The following is a 22,002-nucleotide window of genomic DNA, read 5'->3' as shown; positions in this document are numbered from 1 at the left end:
AATATCACAGAGCAGGAATTAAAGCTGGAATTAAAGTCCAGCCTACATTGACATCATTCTTCCTGCATTTACATAATTCTTCTATTATTGCCTCTGGACCATGTCATATCAGCTTCTAATTTCTCAGAAGGGTTATTCAAAGAAATTTGTGCAAAAATATTAGCACTGTGTTGTAGAACTTCATTTTGAACTACATGAAGCATCACAACTTTAAAATATAATTTATCACCGTCTGGCATGATTTTGGGGAGCTACAAAGAATGCAAAATCCATATAAAAGCTCCATCACTAGGCCCCTAACCATCAGATTGTGTACTTTTTTAAGGAAAAGAAAAAAATTACCATTGGTTCTGAGAACTGCCATTGCCAAGAACAAGTCAAATTAATTTTGAAAGAGGAACAAAATTCTGCAATTGTTGTTGAAAAAGGCTATGAATCCCTAGGAAATACTGTTAAATGGCAGCCACCCTGTGCCATCAGATCAGTCAGCACAGAGGCAGCCCAGCAGACTGAGAGCCCTGCAGGCTCTGTGTTTGCAGCCACCTTGGGAGAAACCTCCAGGGACTTTCTGAGTGATTCAGCACAATAGGCTCAGCTGACTCAGACATCCTCAGCTCTCCCAGCTGGGCCTGGCGCTGGGGGGTCAAACTCATGACTGAGAGATTTGTCATCTCACTGAGATGTTTTGGAAACAACTCGCTGTTTAGATCTGACAGTGAGAGGCAGCTGCAACTCTTAATTAAGAGACAACTGGAGATACCCAGTGTTACTGTTTTGCATTTCAGCACTGGCTGAAAGAACATTAAGGATGATTGTGTATCTAATATTTTGAGAAACCATCTGACACACACTTTCATTTTTGTTCATATGTGTGACAGTGTTCACAGGGGTCTGAGGATGAGGGAAGAGATGAGGATCTGACTTCCATGTTTCTGAAGGCTTGATTTATTATTTTATGATATATATTACATTAAAACTATACTGAAAGAATAGAAGAAAGAATTTCATCAGAAGGCTGGCTAAGAATAGAAAAAGAAGGAATGATAACAAAGGCTTGTGTCTCAGACAGAGAGTCAGAGCCAGTTGACTGTGATTGGCCATTAATTAGAAACAACCACACGAGACCAATCCCAGATGCACCTGTTGCATTCCACAGCAGCAGATAACCATTGTTTACATTTTGTTCCTGAGGCCACCCAGCTTCCCAGGGGGAAAAATCCTAAGGAAAGGATTTTTCAGAAAAGATGTCTGCGACACATATGTGTGAGCTACACAGCAGAATTTTTCCCTTAGTCAGGCTAGGGAAGGGAGAGGCAAACACCAGGAGGATGCCAGGCCTTGGTACCACTGTGCCTTGGTACAGTTCACATGAGGACCTCCAAGGCTGCTTTCAGCATCTTCTTTTATCTATCCAAAGTGCTTCTTAAAGCCTCCAACTGCAGGACCTAATCCCTTCAAAGCCTTTATCCTGACAACAGGCACTGAGCTAAGGAGCAGCTGTTATCCCACATATGGCAGGAACAGGTACAGGGGATGAAGGGGCACGGAAAGCTGGGGCAGAGCAGCTCCTCCTCCTCCTGCTCCTCTCCAATCTGACTCCAATCAGAGCTCACAACCTATTTCCAGCAGCAGGAGTTATTTTCTACCCCTCAGACTCAAGCAGTGAGAAAAGCTGGGGCTGTGCCCATGGGAAGTGAGAATCCCATCAGACAGCTCCAGGGGGGTCAGTGGCACAGCCCAGGGGAGAGGCACTGAGTGTGCATCAGTGCAGCACATCTGATCCATGATCCCTACCAAAAATGAAAAGATTTTTTTAAGAACCCCAGTCTGAGTCCTCTCTCCTCAAACTCTTTCCCTGCTGTTCAAATAAAACAAAATTGCACTGCCTCTCTCCCCTTTTTTATTTTTTACTGTTCAGCTATGACATTTGTGTAGTACATATTTACTGCTGTAACTTACACATATTTAAGACACTTTTTCTATGTGGACCCCTTCGAAAAGCACCCCACCCATTTGGGTTTTGCTGTGGGAGCAGAGTCTGACAGTCTGTGGTTTCAAAGGCATTTGAAAAATACGCCACAAACACCCCTTTGTTCAACTGTAAAGGAAATCAGAACATCTCCATAGCTTTGTACTCTTGAGATTTAACTCTAAAACAATTACCAAAATTAGCTACAAATGCACATTTACACACTATTTTAGTGCATGTCAGTGAAGGTTCTGGCCCAAGGAGCAGCTGAAGAAACGAATCCATCTCCCATTGTGCCTTGTGCAGGAATGTTCATCAGGGAATTGGGATGCTTTGAGGCACAAGGGTCTCTAAAGAAATAAAGGAGCACCACAGCCCTGGGGTTTGCTGTTAGTTTTGGGCTTGCCTTGTTTGTCCCTATGCAGTAACAGCTAAACCAACTTTTCCACTGCTGGTTTGCAGAGAGGGACTTGCACTGCCTGTGCTTGGAGATTTCTGCATCCTGGGGGAATTTGCACATTTCTGGATGTGTTAATCCCACATGGGATTTTATTTCTGCATGAGGCCAGTTTAGCCAAGCCTAGCTAAAAAAGCTTTCTTCCCAATCAGCGTGGCCATGTGAGGTTTGGCACAACCCCAACAAACCTCAGTTTGATAAAGAGAGCAGACTCAAATTCTGTGCTCCTCTGTTCAGGTGTCACCTCTCAAAGAATTTATATTTAAACTCTTTAAGATTCTGAGCCTTCAGACTCAGAACCAAGCTCAGCCACAGTTGTGGGAGGACAGTCATGTTTCTCCTTGTGTCCAGGAAAGAGACATTCATTATCCACCCCAGCACCTCCCACCAATGTTTTTGTTTTCCCATAGTGAAATGGGATAGTGACAAATAGCAGGTCCTGTTACTCTTAGAAAATCACACACTAATTCTGCCAGGAGAGGCGCAGAGAGATTTCTAAAATTTTCATAAAATTAGCCCATAAAACCCCATAAAATTAAGTGTTCTTCAGGTTCTCATTCCTTTTACAGGTAGTTAATGATGTTCTCTGCCTGCAGGGTGAGAGACTCCTCAACGACCGTCCTGGCTGGAGACCATCCCATCCCAATCCTGATGCTCTCAGTGGGGTAATTTGCTTTTCAGTTCAGCTGCCCACTAACTGTATGTATTTCAGATTTCTAGCTCATCTTCCCCCCCACCAGTTACTGCCCAGCCTATTTTAATAAGCCAGGTTTATCCTTGTTTGCATTCTACTCCTCTCACTTCTGCAGGGGAGCAAACAAAAGCTGCTCAATGGGAGTGAAAAAACCATGATATCATAAAACTGGTCAGGCTAAGGAGATAAGAGCTGATTGACAGAGGAGCATCACTGCTGGACCAGTGGCTGTCTGCAGGGATTGTCAGACCACAGGAAGATGTTTTCAGCCCTCTGAGATCTCTAGAACCAGCTCCCAACAAGAGCAAAGAGGATCCCTTCACCTACAAGAGAACAGAGATTGCTCCTTATGGTCCCTTTTTTCTATCTGAGCCCTTCAGTATTCAGTAAAAATGTGACTATTGACAGGTAAATGGCTACAAGCTTTGACTAATTCCAGTCCAGGACTATCAAGTTTCAAATTATTCCTCATAATTTGTTGTTTGCAATAACTGTGTCATGATTAATAGTGAATTGGTGGTAGAACAAAACCCCAAGTATAAATAATTAGCATTTGAGGTGTCGTCATTTTGGGAAGAAAGTTCTGCTTTGAACAGAGTTCTGTTCTCAAATGTGCTTTTCATGTATTACCGACAATATTCTACAAGGACTCTCCCTTATTACCAAATATTTACTCTGATCACCAGCCAAAGGATAATGCTCTGCATTTAATGTCCTGGGAACACATTTAATTAAATACTCCCACTAGTTTATTATGACTGCATTAACCATCTGGTGTACTAAATAGGCACACAGAGGAAAAGGGGAGGAACCCTAAGACATCATCTTTAATTTGATCAACATTTGTTAGGTTAGTGATGACCAACTGATTTATCTTCTCCACTATCTTCTACTCAAGCCACATGAATGTTGCTCACCAACTTGAAGGATTAGAGGAAATTCTGATCTACAGTGATATTTTAAGAACATTCTTTCATCATTTGAAGCCCTTGGATTTACATACCTGCACCTTGAAATTTGTTTTTATAAACATTATTTGCTATCTGCATTATGACTGTGAGGTTTTTGTGTTTCCTACCAAGAACAGAGAAATATTTTTATTTGTCACATCTTCATTTCTAACATCTATAACGTCGTATTCATTTAGAAACTACATAAATGAGATTTATTTTCATTAGGGAATGAAAGCAAATACCAGTGTGAACAATAATAAAAACCCTTTCTCTTAATATTTATACAGATATTAACATTATATTGTAAAAGGAGACAAATGTCATATATGGTTTTCTACATTCTGCTTGTTTAAATTCATAATTTGCTTAATTTCCATCAAGCTGCTTTCAGATAGAAATTTTTTTAGTAAAACATACAGAAAATCATTTCTGTGATATGTTCATAATAGTTAATAATAAAATCTACCTTCAGTGCAATGTCTACAGAGAAGAACACCAAAACACTGTATTACAATAAAGTCAGCTTTCAGAAGGAAGGGTTATCTCTAGTTCCTGGGTAGTATTGACTGCACCTTCTATTAATTCTTACAAGGTTTCAGAATTGCCAGGTTGCAGGATCCTGTAGTAATTTCTCTTCACCAGCTGAAAGAACACAAACTTCTTTTTTTTTCCCTTTTTAATTTTTTTTTTTTGATGCTTTTCATCTTGTTAACCTTGAGTTATCTGGGTGAAGATGTGGGCTAAAGGCAATAAAACTGGCACAAAGATCAGCTCTGTCATCTCATTTTCTCTCAAAATGGTTATTATTTCAATACAGATGAAATCTAGTGTATGTAAACGGACACACAGTTACAAAAAAAATACCAGAATTTTCTTTTCCCAAGGTTCCTTATGCTCCATTAGCCCCATCAGTTATGTTAGTGGGGTTCATTTGAGCTGAAGTGGCCCTTAAATCCCTTTGGTACTTCAATACTTTCAGCTCTGTCCTGCACACTGAGGTTACACCCCTGGAAAGAGAACCCAAATTCTGACCATCACAGGAAGAGATGCCATTTTCTCCCCAGCAAACTTTATTAAAGGAATTTTAGTTTATAAATGGGAAAGTTCTTTTACTGGGCATAAGAAGACACAACCCCCCTCAGCTACAGTGACAAAACCCCAACAAACCAAAATAAAGAGAATCAGCAGAGAAGTCAAATCCTGGATAACACTGCATAAATAAAAGTAAAATAAATGAATGAATTAAATAAATAAAGAAACAAATCCTGGATAACACAAAGCCTTTATTTTTCTTGTCCTAAGTTACTGATGTGAAATTAGGGAAAGAAAAAGCTGATTGCAAACACACAATGCTGGATTGAAGCACAAATCACCAAAGTACAGCAGCACAGAGAGAGAGGAGGCCTAACAGAACAAAGCTTTACTCAGAGCCTTGGTGAGACACAGCTGAAACAAAGCAAGAATAAAACAATAAATGAGTCACTGCCACTGCTGCCATTTCTTACTGGAAGCTAAGAAATGCAATCTGCCTCCGTAACAAACTATAGGGCAAAGACATAAATAGCAAACATGTTGCTAGAGAAACGTTTCCAAAGTTCAGGACTCTAAGGCTGGAGCAGATTTGAAGAAACCCAGTGAAGCTGAACACCTTGGTGTGCTCTGGCAGAGTTCCAGACTCACAAACCTGGAAGGAGAAGTTTGTCCTGGATTGTCAAGTAAATTGTATTCTATTTGCCATCTGTATGGCAGTTGTCTTCTGTTCAGTGGGCAGTTTGCCTCATCTCTTCCACAACTGGGGAACATCTGCTGATAACAGCTATTGAATGTCACTGCATGGCTGATAAGAACTACAGCATCCCATTGGGAGATGTGAGCCCAGAGGGAGGAGCCAAGCATTCCTACCCAGATATAATCCAGAGGTTTTGAGACACCAGCACGGCTTCTGCACTGGATTCCCCAGAGGAACAGCAGCTGCCTCTCCTTCCACTGGATCTCCAGAGGAAGAATCCATCCTTCTCTACAGGATCCCTGCTCCAGCAGAACCACCCCTGACACTGCAGGAGGGCTGAGCCACAATTCCAATGGGACTGCCACCAACACCCTGACCCACAGGGTGTCAGGTTGGGTTCTGACTCTGTCAGTGTTGTTCTAGTGTTCTACGTTGTTTATTTTATCCTTTTATTTTCTTCCCTATTAAAGAACTGTTATTCCTGCTCCCATATTTTTTAATCTAAAATTTAATAACAATTAATCTAAAATTTATAACAATTCAGAAAAGGTGGTGGTAGGGGGGGTGTTACATTTTCTATTTCAGGGAAGGCTCCTGCCCTCCTTAGCAAACACCTGTCTTTCCAAACCAAGACAAAGCACCAGAGCAGTCCCAGATGACACAGGTCAGCTCTAAGCAAAGCTCCTGTTTCTGGGCAGGTGCTACAGGCGTTACCTGCAAAGTTCCTCTTTCTGATGTGTCACCCCAGGGCTGGACATCACCTCTGCAGAGCAGCGAGAGCATCCCCTGCTTCCAGCTCCGTGGGGATTACTCCAAGGGGTACTCAGGGAGCAGCTGGGCAGCCTTGGCTCAGCACCCCCTGACTCATGGGCTGCTGCTGACATTTTTAAAAGAGCAGAAACATAGAGGGACAAGATTGGTCAAACAATATGATCCAGCTTGTGATGACAGTGTTCACACACAGAGCAAGGCTCAGAGAATTGTGGTGGCAATATTCTCACCTCAGGCAGTATCAGGAGCAGCCTTGGCCCAACTGGATCACATAGGTTGTTGGCAGAGCAAGCACACTTGTGCCACCTCTCTTGCACTGAACGACAGGTTAACAGACACCAACAGTGTGAGATGAGCCACTCTTCAAAAAATTGATTATTTATTGCTGGCACATGGGCATGGGTGTGAGGAGTTTGAGGGAATGTGCTGCATGAACTTGTCTGATCACTCAAAGTCAATTCATGAAAACATAAAGCAATTGCAAGAAGGTATAGCCAGACTTGGAGAAGTTATTGGATCTTGGTTGAATGGTGTGTTTGATTTCTTGGACCTTTCATCATTGTGGAAGGAACTTCTGAAAACAGTTTTTTTACATTTTAGTAGGGCTTGTAATTCTTCTGCTCCTTTCGCCACAAGTTTTTCAGTACATGCAACAGGCCATGAACAGGGTTGCAAAGGAGGTGTTCTTGGTGCAAACAGGAGAGGAGGGGAGATGTCAGAACCCAAGACATTGCTCTGGCTGCCCTGGAGGGCTCCAGACCCTGACAGGGGCTCAGAGACCTTGGCACACAGTCACAAACACCTGTGCCTTTGATTTTAGCCCATGGAAACAATTACCAACTTTGTGTGAAGAGTTACAAGCCACAGGGGTTTGAGTAGAATGTTAGTGAATTTGTCACAGGGTGAAAAAGTAGAATTTTGAGGATTTAGAAGGGGGGTTCAAGAGGCAAGATGGAGGAATCTGGGTGTGTCCTGTCCTCCTTCTCCTCGTGGTGGCACCTTTGGATTGATTTAAAATAGAGACACACTGTCTAACATAGGTGATAGGTATTGAGAAATTATTGTAAATAAAGTACATGTAGCTCTTAGTATAAAAAGCCAACACCACCCCAAGGGCAGGGACTGTGCCACAACCCGACCTGCAGGACAGATCTCAGCAGGTCAGAGAAGGAATGGAACAGATAAGAGAAAATAAACAACCTTGAAAAGCAGAACCAAGGAATCTGGACTTCTTCGGTCGTGGGGTTGGGAAAAAGACATTTTAATACCTTGGGGGTCATCCCAACCACAGAAACCTGAGAGCTGCAGCCAGGGAAAAGGGGCTCTGACACAGACAGCAAGGAAGCTCTCAAAGCACTGCTGAGGTTGATAAGCTTTCCTTGCTTTTAAGCAGTATTTTCTTAAGAGTGAAGGATGGTTTTTCTGCCTGTCTTTTAAGAGACTCAGATTGAAGGCCAGAGAGACTTTCAGCACCCCCATAAAATTAAGTGTTCTTCAGGTTCTCATTCCTCTCACAAACAGGCAATGATGTTCTCTGCCTGCAGGGTGAAAGGACTCCCCAAAAGACAGCCCTGGCTGGAGACCATCACCTCCCACTTCTGAGATGCTCCCAGAGGGGTAATTTGCTTTTCAGTTCAGCTGCCCACTAATTGTATGTATTTCAGATCCAAACCCAGGAGGCTTTGGGGCTTCCCATTTTCCTGTACATCACTTCCCAGCATTGCTGATTTAGAAGTAAATTTTAGAATTTCTGCATTTTAGAAGTAAATCAACTCTTAACATGTTTTTTGTTTGATTGTTTTTAAAGTCCCAGAAACAACAAAACAGCAGAAAGAAGGTCACATTTCCATCAGCAGTGAAGAGTTTTTGTAGCCTGTCTATGTATTTTCCACTGCTATTCAGTGGCAGTTTCATCACAGCTAAACTTCACAGGGTAATTACCACCTCTACTTAAATCTTAATTATCAGGAAGCTTGTTAAGTTTAAATCTTGTCTAGCTACTTGGCCAAGAAAACTGCAGTGAATATTTTATCCCACCTATTCATAACTTAAATAGCAGTCTGTGCAAGTGTCAGAGACCAGCACAGGGATCTGTACAGAGCCAAACTCTCACCCTCATTGCTCCCAAAAGGTCACACTCAGCTCCTGAAGAGCTTCCATGAAGTGCAGCTATCATTTGCAAGTGTCTGTCACAAGGGCTGAACCTTCCCACAGTGATACATTCCTTCCAGTGATATATAATATCCCTCCTTCCCAGTTTCAACATCCATCAATTCCTAAAACTGGATTCCATTTAACCAATTAAATACATTGAACCAATGAAGGGTAACTTCTCACTTCAAGTTCTCATTGATTTAAAAAAACAAAATAGATCTCCAAAACCACAAAATATTTTGAATAAAACAAAGCCAGAGCTTTAAAGATCTTTTTAAAAAGATTTTTGAGATTATTTGGCGAAATAAATTGCTTGGCAAACTAATGTAAATTCATTAAATACAGAAAACTATGAACTATATTGAAACTTCAAATATGCCAGGTAAGATTGGTCTATAGCACTACAGCCACCTCTCCTGAGCTCCCCATCCTCATGGGATGCCCAAGAGCCTTGTGGTTTCTCCTTGGGCTAAGCTCCCACCTTTATTTTACCATCTCTCTTGCCCTCCAACTCAGATTTTTAAAGATCCTCTTTGCATTACACAGAGCCCATGTTTAAATCCCATTTCCAGAGCCCTGGAAATTTTAAAGACCCCATTTCCAGAGCCTTCTGATTTTTAAAAATCCTCTTTGCATGTTTAAATCCCATGTCCAGAGCCCTGCTGTGGTTTCTGGAGTCACAGCCACACTCTGTGGATCAGTGCTGTGAACATCTGCAAAACACCACAGGCCAGAAACTGAACTTCAATTTTGCTTTTCTTCCCCAATAAATCTATGAGCATCTACTAATTCAGTAGAGACCAGTTTACTCTGGTTGTACCTTTCAGGTTTGGTACATTCTGCCTTTTCCTATTTGTGAAAATACCCAAACATTTTCCTGCCTGAAAATCCCCAGTGGTTTGCAGCATTCCAAGCAGCCCCTATTACTTCTACAATACCTCAAAAGTGATCACTTGTTTCTCCTGTCCTTCTTTGGAAATAAAAGATCCTTGGGACTGACAAAGAGCATTTGAATTTAAATTTATGCTTTAAAAGTCAAAGACTCAACAAAAATTTGAACTGCCCGTGTTATTCAAGTGACAGAAGAACGGGTGACAATCATGCTTGGGACAAAACAACACATTTCCAATCAGCCATAAACTCCTGCTGATATAAATAGAGCAGATATCAGCTGACTGGAACAGTCCCATAGTTGGCATTCCCTGCCCTCAAAGCTGCTCTTCAGGCTCTCTCAGTTATTCCATCTGCTACATCCCTTGAAGGACAAAGCATTACCTGCTGCTACTACAATTCTGATACTTTAAAGTTACAGAAAATTTAAAACTTAATGTTATTCATGCATTTTATTTCCATAAAAATAAATAACTTGCTACTGCTAGCCCAGCTGAATATTGAGAATTATATCCACCTGTCCACAACAAATCCAGCCTACCTAGAGCAAGATTCAATGCACTGACAGAGTTATTGCTTTTTTATTACTATTCCTTTTTGGCCTCTGTGTCCTTGTGCAGTGCTGGGCTGTGGGTTCCAGACTCCCAGTGCTGCTGGAGCCCTGTGGATGGGATAGATGCCTTTAGAATGCCTCAGGATTTCAGCTTTTATATTTTTCAGATCCTGTGCTGCATTAGTGCATCACTCCAAACTCCATATAAAGTGTTAACTACTCTCTTCACATTTTGGTCAGACAAAACAATCCCCCTGGGCCTGGGAACCAAGGACACCCCACAGCCTCAGGCCCCAAAAAGTACAAACAAAAGTGAATTGGGGGAGCAAACTGGGGGTAAATGACTTCATTCGCTGAAGCTGTAATTGGATTAACCCCTGATATGTAAATGGACCAAACTTATAATTGTCTGAAAAACTGGTGCCCATTGTCCAGCTTGGGTGTAGCCTCTAGGACGCTACTGACTGCCCAAATTGTATTTATTAAATGCCTTTAATAAATCCCCACTTTATGCTCTGACCCTTGTCTATCCTGCTCTAGGCAGTCCCTTCAAGGCATCAGCTGTGCACACCTGACAGGTAAACAGAAGAAGGAATGTGCAGGGCTGCAGCCAGTTCCCTAGGTAACCAAAAGATCTTTCAAAAGGGAAAGTGGTGATAAGTAAATAAATGCACACAATAAAGGCCCACACACATGACTAACTTTCCTAGATACCACGGACAATGGAGGAGCAGCACATAGAAATTCCTGGATCTGTGAAGAAACAGACAAATTTCTCCCTAATGAGGTGGTTATATAATATCCTCATTCACAAGCTCCTTGTGATTCCTGGAGGTGGCTACCTAGAACAGAGGCTAGACAAGACTAAGAGAATAAAGTGGGTATTTATTGAAGGCCTTCAATTGTTGCTGTTAAGTAAGAAATGATAGAGACTAGAAGGCTGACTGGTATAACATGTTGTATATTTGGAAATGGTCTTTTTTATAAGCCGTTTTGATCTAGGTGAATGTGATTGGTTATTTAGTTAATACATTTTACTTGATTGGTTAATTAACAAGATGCTTTTCTTATAAAAAATCTTTGAGGAAAACAATACCTGCAGCTGTTTATAATAATAAGCTGTTGTCTTATATATCAAGAGTTCTATTATCATTAAAGTGCAAGGGTTCCATATCACCAGAGTTTCATACCTCCTCAATGTTTCTCATGGACACCTCCTCTAAGCACTGACTGTTCCTGGTCCTTGTAGCAGCCACCTGACTCCAGTTCCCACCAATCCACTCTTTTATGCCACTCTTCTTATTGGATACAGGTGTGGCCTGTTAACATCAGGCCTGCTTCTAATCTTTAGTAATTGGTTCAGCTGCAACTTGTTGGGGGATAAGAGTACATTCTACACCGCCTTCATTTACCCATACTGTGTTCCCATACAATAAGCTATTATTGTTTATTTTTAACTCCTTTAAATCTCTCAGGCCAATTCTGGGAAAACTTATTTGGTTTTCTCTCTCTCTGACCAAACTGTCACATCCACATTCAACAGCCACACCTTAGGCAGTCACAGCCTCACAGAGGACAATGGGCACCAGTTTTTCAGGCAATTGTAAGTTTGGTCCATTGACATATCAGGGGTTAATTCTCAAATTACAGCTTCAGCTAATGAAGTCATTTACCCCCAGTTTGTTTCCCCAATTCATTTTTGTTTGTACTTTTTGGGGCCTGAGGCTGTGGGGTGTCCTTGGGTTCTGGGCCCAGAAGGATTGTTTTGTCTGACCAAAATGTGAGGACAGTAACCCACACTCTGTGTGGAGTTTGGAGTGATGCACTGATGCAGCACAGGACCTGAAAAATACAAAAGCTGAAATCCTGAGGCATCACTTGCAGGCAGGCAGGAGCTCTCTGCTCCCCTTCCCTCCCCATCACTTCCCCACCTCTCCCATCACGACCAGCTCCTGAGCAGCAGGAGCACTGCAGTGCTGAGTCACTGCCCTGTAGCTGATTTGCTGTGTGTGGAGCTCAGTCACCTGTCAGTGCCCAGCCCAGTGCTCCCAGAAAGCCCAACAGGGTCACTGAGTGCAGCAAAGCTCAGAATCCAGCCCTGCTTTAGAAGGATCCAGTTTTAAGCCCCACTTTGAGCTCTGTCACTGATGGTGCTGGCCTGGGCAGGGCCTGCTCCCTGCAGATTGCTGACAAAGGGCAGCAAGCATTTCACACCAATAAGGTACCTTGAAGTTCATTAAACAATAGATTACTGTTGGAATAGTAAGAAAAAAAAAAAAAAACACTAGATTTTATTTAGATGATAACAGGAAATCATTAGGCTTTGGAATGATAGTAAAAATTTTGGGAACTAACCACGCAAGGTCAGTCAGTTCCCAGTGTGAACAACTTATTTTGACACAGCTGGGAGTGTTTCTGGCAGGAAATTCCCTTCTGAATGAGGTTTTATTTTTTTTTTCTACCCCAATGGAAAAGAGAAAATTGATGTGAAAAAGGAGTGGAGAGGCCACCCTGAGCACCCCTTGTTCCCAGGCCTGGCTGAGTGAGTGCTGCCTCAGAGCTGCCCCAGCTTTGCTGCCCTGCCCTGTCTGTCCCCTCCCCAGCAGGATTTGTGTTGGACATTTTGGGGCCACCTGAGCACTTTAACTCACACAGACATTAACCCTTGCAGGGATGCTCTGCAGTGCCCAGGGCCCCCAAAATGCACCTGCAGCATTTCAGGAATCAGCTGGGAGACCACAGCACCCAGAAAAGAAAGAATTTTGACTTGTAAGTACAAGGAAATCTTGGTGCCTGCATGAAAACCTTCAAATCAACCTCATTATTTTATACATGAAGCCCTAGATTGACTGAATATCCACAGAGGAATTCAGTACAGAAATGAACACAATTCATTTTCTCTGCTAGAATTTCCTTGGATAATCTTTCCTTTCCTAATCTTCCGTGGATAAAGTTGTACATTAGAAACCACACCTATTCTGGAGAAGTGTCAATGAAATCACTGGCAAAGTGCATTTTACCCTGTTCTGTGCCCCCTCTCTTTATATCTTTATAGCTTTGATTCAATTCCCTGGTCTTAATCAGAACTAACTTGGTAAAAATAATTTAATAATATACTCATCAAAATCTTGAAATTTGCAGTCTGTGGACCTGCTACCTGTGAATATTTAAATTATTTAACTAAGGCAATATTATCAGAAATACAAACTACAGAGTTGTTGGGAAAACAGATTTTGAAGTCAGATTCCAGCATTGAAATGGAGGAGAAAGTAACAGAACTAGTGCAGCCTAGATGAACAGACCACATTTCCATTTTTACAACGAGATTTGAAATAAAAACAACCAACAGCTTGTGAGTAACCCACTGAATAGAAGTTCCCAGAGATTACTTCCAAACGATTGAAAAAAAAAAATTAGATTATCAGACTTCTCATAGGCAATTCTAAATTGAAAAGTTAAATAATAAACTGTGAAGTATTCACTTCAAAATCACAGAAGTTACCAGCACAAGAGCTTGTTTTGCTGCTTAAAAACCTGAAGGAATCCCACAAATATGTAAGCATGGATATATCTGCACGTGGAGATGTCAGGCATTAGGTTATTCTCCAATCTAGCAAACAAAGCCACAATGATCCAGGATTAGTGGGTTATCAATTTAAATGGTTAAATGAAGGCTAAATTTCAATTTTAAAAAATTGAACATCAACACACTAGTCCCTGCTGTAATTCAAAAATGTTGTAGTGGCTTAAAAAACTAGACTGTGAAATAATCTATCTACACATCACAATAAATCAGGATTTAATGGCATTTTGGCCTTAGACTGCAGTTCCTTTGGAAAAAAAATCAATTTCTAGCTGAAACAATTTGATTTCTATCAATAGCTGTTAAATTAAATTCAGATTAAGTATATATTTGGTGATTATGCTAATCTCTCCACCTTGCTACATCCAGGTTATTCAAGTAAATGAAATGTAATCTGTAACTTGCAGAAAAAACCCCAATTTTGTTAACAATCTCCCCTTCTCACAAAGCCTTGCTCACACACTGTTTATTCAGTCACTGAACACTCACAGAACATTTTAGGAGTGACAAGAGCAGCATTCCCTGTCCAGTAATGAGCCAATAATCCCCACAGTCTCACCAACACCATCCAACCAAGCAGGGCTAAAGCAAATTATCTTTTACTCTGTGCTCACACAGGGAGCAAACATGGGGAAAAAAACCTGGATCCAACTTGTTTTATCAATGGAAAAACTCTGCAGTTTCCCACTCCTCTCATGCACTCTGCTCTGGATAAAGCTGTCTCAAACTCCCCCAGTTTTGTCCTGAGGAATCAGGATCTCACAAATATTGGAACAAATATTAGAAATATTAGAAGTGACTGCACAGCATCACAGCTTTTCAACAACAAATGCAAGTTCTTTCAGTTTCAATGATTTTGTTGCAATGATTTTGTTGCACACCATCCCAGCAGCACCAGGTGCAATGCACCCCCTGACCACATGGATTTATAGCAACACTTCCTGGAGCTTCCAACCAGCAGAAAAGAACAGTTTGGAAGTGGTTTTTGATATTTTGACACCCCATAAGAACCTTTTCTGGCAACTCCCCAGAGAACTGCAGCTTGTTTCCATGCACAGCCTTCCTGAGCAGCTCCAGAATGATAAAGAACCTTCTGACACCTTTTGCTAAGCATTTTTAATGAAGATTTTTACCAACATTTAATGGGATTCAATAGATTTGAAAGGCCCAGTTTTCTGAAAAAAATTCTTTTTCAGAAGTTTGTGGTACCCCACTTTGTACTGGGATTTTTATTTTGTTTAGGTTTTTTGATTTTTTTCACTTTTGGATTTTTTTTTTTTTTTTTGTTTGGTTTTTTTTGGTTTTTGGGGGGTTTTTTTTTGTGGTTGTTTTGTTTTGAAAGAGCTTCAGCTGAGCCTCCAATCTTGAACTTGCAGAGTTTTACATCAGCGATTAACTACAGACATTATGCAACTCCCCACCTGATGGTTTGTGCAGGTAGTTCAGAGATTTTGCTTGAATTTAGCAGGATTACTGTCCTCCCGTCAGAGAGGGAAAGGGGCTAATCTGACACAGGTATTTGCCTGCTGAGAAATGCCTTGATAAATTGCTTTTAATCTGAAGAACTTTCCAATCATGTAAATTCAGAGCATCCTGTCAGTGAGCAGGCCTGAATCACACATCTTTGGTTTAACTCATGCAGAAAAAGTGACAGCAATTTCAGCAGCCTGTCATCTCCTTAAGAAAGCAATTAAAGTAAAATATTACTGTCAAACTCCAAAGTCTATCAGGCAATGTCCAAGGGGTTTTTAGCTCCATCTCACCCCTTCAGCTTCCTCTGGTGCAACTGGAGACAACAGTCAGAGTGCAAAAGGAAAGAATATTTCCATTTGATTATCATTTGTATGTTAGTCTGCTTGGAAATGAAATGCATCAAAGCAGGACAAATACTCCATCCACTGGCTTATTTATTTATAGAACAAACTCATGGTATATTATCACATTTTTCACTTTGCATCAATTTCTGCCTTTTTTTTGTGGTTAGGGTTATTGATCCTGAGCCTTATCCCTTTTCCTGGTCTAAAACGTGAGAATTACTCCATTTAACCCCTGCTTTAAGACGTTATAATTGCCAGCAAAAAGAACCTTTGTTGCTGCATTATGAACTGTTCCAGCAGTAACTAAACCAAGAGAGCCTGGCTACATCCCCAAAATTCTACACCACCAAACACCTTTAGCTCACCTCTGTTACAAGACTTGCTCACCTGCAATTCCTGCAGTTCTGCCCCATCCCCAGCCCTGCTCCAGCCTCTCCCTGCAGGGAGAGCACAGCTCAGGTGAGGTCCCAGCAGGGCTGTAAGAGCAGGGAGAGGCTCTGAGCTGCTCCTGCCCTCTCCTCCTCAGCTGCCACCACTCCCTGGGCCTCTCCTCCACCTGACTACTGAATTTCCACCTGCCTACTGATTGATTTCCCACCTGCTTACTGCTGATTTTCCACCGGGCTACTAATTTTCCACTTGCCTACTGAATTTCCACCTGGCTACTGATTTCCACCTGGCTAGTGATTTCCCACCTGCCTACTGTAGGGGGATACAGTATGGGTAAATGAAGGTGGTATAGAATGTAATCTTAGCCCCTAAAGAGTTGCAGCTGGGTTAATTATTAAGGATTAGGAGCAGGCCTGATGTTAACAGGCCACACCTGTAGCCAATAAGAAGACTGTTATAAAAGAGTGGATTGGTGGGAACTGGAGTCAGTTGGCTGCTGTAAGGAGAAAGAACAGTCAGTGCCTAGAGGAGTTGACCACAAGAAACATTAAAGAGGTATGAAACTCTGGCAATATGGAACCCTTGCACTGTAATGGCAGCACCTACTGACTTTTCACCTGGTTACTGCTGATTTCCCGCAGGAATCTGGAATCTGCATCTTTGAGGTTTTCCCCACTCTATGGAGTTTAGCAGGATGGTAAAAGGGCAATGACACAAACTGGCCAAAGCCAGCACCATTTAAAGCTCTTGCATGCATCTCTTTTTAGCCTCTGCTGTTGCTTTTGCTTCTCAGTTTTCCACCTCAGCCTCACCAGTGGCTCCCAGGGGAGGACACTGTTCATTTTACGTAAAAGTGGTGTAAAACATGAGCAGCAATCATTCAGCTTCCAAGGAATGCTGTTGCTCTGCATTCAGCCCTGAATGAAGCAATTTGAGAAATGTGGAGTGCTTGGAAAGTACAAATAAAAGAAGCCACCACAAATTTTTGTATTGATCTCAGTTCAGAAGAAAATTAAAAATGCTTGCTTGAAAATCCAGATGGATGGCCACTGGATATGTAGTCCAAAGACATTTCCATTAAGAAAGATCCTACTGGAAAAGCATGATGGAACAATTCAATTCTAAATAAACACTCCAAGTACTTTGAATCTCCTTACAGAAGTCAATGCCAAGGAGTTCCATTTCCACCACAGACTCACACAGTAAAACAGGAGCCAAAAAATGTTTATTGGTTAATATGTAGGCAAGTACATGCTCTTAAGATCAGTTTGATGACAGGTTTTAAGAATTTAATTTTGAATTAATTTTCTAACAACTCTTTCAAAATCACACACTTGGGGGTACACATGAAAACATGCACATTGATTAACATGATGGATCTTTAGTTTATGTAATTTAACATTAACTGATCACTGATTGTCTTCCATCCTTATGTACATTAGTCACTATTGTACTTATTTCCATTGGTTTTTAAAATCTCTTAAGCATTTTAAAACCCTAGGGAAAAAGGAAGTGGGTAGCTCATACAAAAGAGGTCTTTCATTAGAAAAAAAGAAAAGCTTCAGAGTCACTTCTCTTTGTAGTAGCTGAAGATCTGCCTCAGAATTTATCCAGCAAAAATACCAATCTTCAAGCGCTGTTATGAAGAGTTTTGTGGTTTTTTCAGAGCTTGTAATTGCATGAAAGGTGAGTAACAAACAGGTGCCTTTTGTGACAAGTTTAGAGGTTTACAGACAAGTAAATTAGCTTTAAAAATCAATTCAGGATTTCCTTTAAATTTTATCTATTACCGCCTGCTGGAGTCTGTTGTCTAAACTGAACAAATATCTCTGAGTTATTTCTTACAAAGAGTATTGGCTATGAAATCTGCCCCTTATTCTGCACTTGAGTATTTCACATTCTGCATTTTCTCCTGTTTCATTCATGATTCAGACAGCCCAAATGTATTTCCCCCCACAATTACTATGAGTGGAAAACCCTCACCCTGTGTAAGGCTTGCACATTACATTTTTAACTTGTAAATGTCTTAATTCTCAACAAGATCAACCAGAGAGTAAATGTGCTTCTCCAATTAGTTCTTTAAAGTGAGATTTCTAGTGAAATTCCCAGTATTCCTTGGTTTGTAATCTTTGGAATTACTGAATTCCCATCCAATTAGGCACAAGTTCTGAGCAATGAGCCACCCTGACTCAGAGTATCTAGAATGCAGATAAAAATCTCTTGTTTATTCAGGGAGCATCTCCTCAGTATTTGCACATGATCAAGGAGAGCAGAGACTCTGAGCTCCCCTGTTATACCAAACAATAACAGTTTTAATGTGGGTCTGCTGCTCCTTTCAAGCAAATATGGAAATTAAAGGAACACCCAAAGCTCTATCTCAACCACACTAATCCTGTGAAAGCAGTGACTCACCTCTTAATGGCTTTCCATAAATTAGGCAGCTAAAAATGGATAGGAAGCATGAAACCATTCACAGTTCCTACAGTGTAAATTCTCTCGCTGCATGTGAAGAAAATCCATGGCAGTAAAAATAAGAGATGAAGGTGTCAGCAGCTGTCATGTTTAAATATGCTGTTAATAATTCAGATTTTCCTCCCTTGGAGCCCATGGCTTCAGAATGAATCACTCTATTTCCCTCCTCAAATGAAAACTGAGCTGCTGTTGCTTTCTAATCCCATATGTTTTCTTCCCAGCTATGAGAAGAGAAGAAGCCAAGGTGGCCAAATGTGTTGCTCACGGTGGAACAACGATGTGAGGTAGGAATGATGATTTTTCAATATGTCCACAGCTAATTCTTGCTTTTATCCCACCTTTATTTTATGATACCTCACTGTGTGTGCTGTCACCTTCCACCCTCCACACTGCCATGGACATGACTGATGGTAAAAGTGATAAAAATGGCAAAAAGTGACCCAAAAGCAAAGCCCCTCAGAGCTGAGTGAAGCAGGAGGAGCTGCAGGAGGAGGAGTCACTGCATCTTTGGGAGGAGCACTGCCTTGGACCTGGCAGGGACACAGTGCCCCGGGCTGCCACTGTCACTGCTGCTCTGACCAGGTGCACCAGGGGAAAATAAGGGTTAAAAACCCTTAAGGGTTGAAAACTGAAATTTTAGGGCTGGTATCTAAGCTTAGCTGGGAACTAAGATAGCATGGTTATACAAAAAGCAAAACCAAACCCCAAAAACACAACCAAAAAGTGGTGCCAGACACAACAAAGTGCACAATTTTCTCATGGCACAGGAAGGACCGTACCAGAGCATCCCAGAAAAGGTGGGAACACATGGCCTCACACAGGGAGCTGGCAAAGGCTCAACACTGTGACAGTTCTTACATCCTGCCTCAGTCACTCTGTGGCCCTGGCCAATTACTCATGTGAAATTCTGTTGGCATCTTGCTATCAAGAATTCTGAATATCAAACATTCACCTCAAGGTCTGTTACCTTCTCATTTCCAGAGCAATAACATCTCTCATCAAAACCATTTGTTCTATCCACCCCAGTCTTGCTGCATCTACTTCCCATAACTTCTTGGGGTTTGTTTGTACTTTGCCAAACTAAACAAGACCTTGAGAGAAGAGAAGATAGCAATGCTTTGCGATTAAAGGCTGAATTTTGCACTCATGTTGCTCCATTCCTTCTGGACCATGCCCCCACTGAGATCTATTTCTTTCTGTAATTCCTTCTGGTCTTGGGGACAGATAAGAGATTGCTCTTGCTTTAACACAAGGGAAAATTGCTAGTTTAAAGTAAAACTGTCTAACCAAAAGAAAGGCTCAGAATTTTATTTTTAATTTAGTTAATTTTTTTTTCATTCCAGGTTACTTGTGAGCTGGAAGCAACAAATACTACACCAGTTTAGGCACTTCATAGAAGAGCAGAGGAACACCCACAAAGCACAGGCAGTGCTAAGGAGGAGCCAGGGCTGTGTGATAGATGAGTACTGCAATGATTGACTCTCACAATTAACAGACAGATATCAAGTATATAGGCTAGGAAAAGTTTTATAGATTTATAGTGATGTTTTACCCCTCATGCAGTTATCAAGGGACAGCTGGGAGGGCTGGCTTGTCACTGTGGAACACCTGAGCTCCAGTCAGGGTTTGAGGAGGGGATCTCCACCACTGGACAGCAAAGAAGGGGCTGATGGACAGAACTTTGGGAGAGGTTAAAGGGTTAAAAAGGGTAAAACCTCCATTGTGAGGTGGCTGAGCACATGGCAGGGAAAATCTTTTGCTCCCAGTGCCGTGACCTTTTTTCTTTATTCAGTCTTCGGTTGTATTTTTGATAAGGTTTAATAAACCTTCCTAAACTCTGAAAAGTGAGTAGCTATTTCTTACAGCTGAGATTTTCCAGGCCTCCATCTCCCTCTGTACCCATCTGGTACCAACACCCCTCCCACAGCAATGGCCACAGGCACAGCACCCATGGGGTGGGCTCATGAAGTGCACCCCAGGATTGCTCAGCTTTATTCATTATTTATTCATTATTTATTCAGTATTACTATTGTTCAGTATTGTTCAGCAGCAGCACAGAGGTGACACACATAAATGAATTTACAGTGACCCTTCCTTAGGGTCACTATGCAAACCTGCTACCTTTTTCCAAATGAACTTCTGCAGACAAAGATAAGAGAGGCAGGTTGTTCCTTAAAAACTGAAAAGGCAAAGGAGCAAGTGACCCAAGAGAGAGGGCAGGCAGGTACTGCTGAGGTGCACTGAGTGCTGTTTAGGCAGGATGGCAATGAAGGAAACAAGCAGCAGGTTTGTGGGATGCTCCAACATTGCAGCAATAAACCAGAGGGGCCAGCAGCAACACCTGCAGGTGGCTCTGAGGGGCTCTCAGGAAATCCAGCACTCTGAACTCCTGGTTCAGGTGAAGCCTGGCACAAACCCTGGCATTGCTGCTTTGTGCTGAGGCTCAGGGAGGGATGGGATAGCAACAGGACGATGAAGTGCAGCTCTGCTGGGCCCAGCCTTGGGCAGAGTCACTGATCTCAGCTCCTGGAGGCATGGCAAAGCCTGGCTCCCCGTGATGTGCTACTGACAGGGACATCCTTGAGATCTGTCCCTGCTGCTCAGCTCTAGCTAGATCTATAGGGGGATACAGTATGGGTAAATAATATAGAATGTAATCTTATCCCTGAACAAGTTGCAGCTGAACCAATTGCTAAAGATTAGGAACATGCCTGATGTTAACAGGCCACAGCTGTAGCCAATAAGAAGAGTGGCATAAAAGAGTGGATTGGTGGGAACTGGAGTCAGATGGCTGCTGCAAGGACCAGAACAGTCAGTGCTTAGAGGAGATGCCCATGAGAAACATCGAGGAGGTACGAAACTCTGGCAATGTGGAATGCTTGCACTTTAATGATAATAGAATCCTTGATAATATCAGACAACAAATGGTGACCCTGACGTGATTCAGGACTAAACTATATTGACCTGTGGATTTAGGGAAACAGGATTTGAATACTAAACTATTGGTAAAATATATCAATTACCGCTATTGGTGTTTGTTAAATATGAGTGTAAAAACCTTGAAGATAAGTGCTTTGTAAACTGGGAAAAGCTATAAAACTGAACTAACATTTAGAAAAATACATATATATATCTGTACTATAATATACTGTTTGAACCTTTATATAACTCTTAGTTCTAAATGCAATATATTAATTTATTTGAATGTGTACTTCTGGAAATGCTGCAACTCTGTGGTTAAAAGAAAAAGGGGGAATGGTAGGGGGACACAGTATGGGTAAATAAGGTGGTACAGAATGTAATCTTATCCCCCAACAAGTTGCAGCTGAACCAATTACTAAAGACTAGGAGCAGGCCACACCTGTAGCCAATAAGAACAGTGGCATAAAAGAGTGGATTGGGGGGAACTGGAGTTAGCTGGTTACTGCAAGGACCAAGAAGAGTCAGTGTTTAGAGGAGCTGACTGTGTGAAACTCTGGCAGTAGGGAATCCTTGCACTATAATGATAATAGAACTCTTGATATATGAGACAACAGGGATCCAGCAGGGCAGGGGATCTCTGCTGACAT

General features: G+C 41.7%; 1 protein-coding gene and 1 long non-coding RNA gene across 2 annotated transcripts in view; one reads left to right on the top strand and one right to left on the bottom strand.

The window, feature by feature from the left end:
- Positions 1-22,002, bottom strand: part of LOC132077333 (vesicle-associated membrane protein 2-like) — a 54,982-nt gene that overhangs the window by 16,634 nt on the left and 16,346 nt on the right. The window lies entirely within an intron of this gene.
- On the top strand, positions 16,464-20,136 carry LOC132077764 (uncharacterized). Its single transcript, XR_009419110.1, has 4 exons — positions 16,464-16,516; positions 16,603-17,647; positions 18,655-18,717; positions 19,777-20,136. It is a non-coding gene; the product is annotated as an uncharacterized LOC132077764 (long non-coding RNA).

The sequence above is a fragment of the Ammospiza nelsoni genome, chromosome 10 (assembly GCF_027579445.1).
Source record: "Ammospiza nelsoni isolate bAmmNel1 chromosome 10, bAmmNel1.pri, whole genome shotgun sequence".
Lineage (NCBI taxonomy): Eukaryota > Metazoa > Chordata > Aves > Passeriformes > Passerellidae > Ammospiza > Ammospiza nelsoni.
The sequence above is the reverse complement of the archived record's forward strand: the minus strand, read 5'-3'. Positions and strand labels throughout refer to the sequence as shown.